Source organism: Magnolia sinica, chromosome 2 (genome assembly GCF_029962835.1).
Source record: "Magnolia sinica isolate HGM2019 chromosome 2, MsV1, whole genome shotgun sequence".
Lineage (NCBI taxonomy): Eukaryota > Viridiplantae > Streptophyta > Magnoliopsida > Magnoliales > Magnoliaceae > Magnolia > Magnolia sinica.
Window position 1 is genome coordinate 77773962 of NC_080574.1, and position 981 is coordinate 77774942.

Genomic DNA, 981 nt, shown 5'->3' on the forward strand with positions numbered 1-981 from the left:
GCCTAGGAACTAGAAGGTAGTGTGAAAACCATGTTGCAATGGAACACGACTAGTGGAAATGTCTCGAACACAATTCCTTCACTCGGACATTACCCCACTAGTGTTCTTGGACTTATTTCTGCATCGAGGTTTTCTACCCGATTAACGCTTTCATCGGTCACGAGGCCAACTGAGGTGTTTGTTGGTGAGGTGGCTTGTAGTGCTTCAATAGTTGTTGCTAATTCATTTAACAACCATTTGTCTTCTGGAAAGCACTAGTCACTTATGTAATCTGATAAATTACCACAATTGTATTCCTTCTTAGGACTAGCCGAGTGATTGGTCAATTGAGAAAATTGGATCCATGGTTATGTAACATGAGAGACAAAATCGCTCCCACCGTATTTACAGCTATTGGTCCTTCGAACACAGGAATCCTCCAGAAAGGTCGGGGTGGGGTTACCTCTGGTTAAGTCAAGTCTACAGCTTCTTCTGATTCTCTTCTCGTTGCGGCTCAATGCCTTTGCCATTAGTGCTTCTGAGTTCAAGTCAATGCTTCTAGTGTTGTTAGGGATTTCAAATGTGTAATGCACTTCCATACTCCTTCTCGAGTCGCTGAGGGTTTAATCATTCTTTGGTTATAAGTTCGTTGATGGTAGCTGGGATTAAAATTGTGTGCCTGTGGCTTAATGGGATTACCACGCCTGTGCTTGCAGAAGCTTGGCAGAGTTAAGGAATGAAGGCTATGTCCTAGAGGGTGTGATTAAGACCTATTTAAAAATTTTACCTTTTAAAACAATAATTGCCTAACTTAAACGAAGTAACAATTAAACTAAGCAAGGCAATACAACTCTAAGGCTTGCAAGCCAATAAAGGGTCCAATCACATAGACTATAAATGATATGTAAATAAGCGACTAGTTTATATCAAGATCGTGTATATATGTGTGTGGGATGTGTTACCTATCAATCACTAAGCCTTCATCAAATCATGCATGTATAA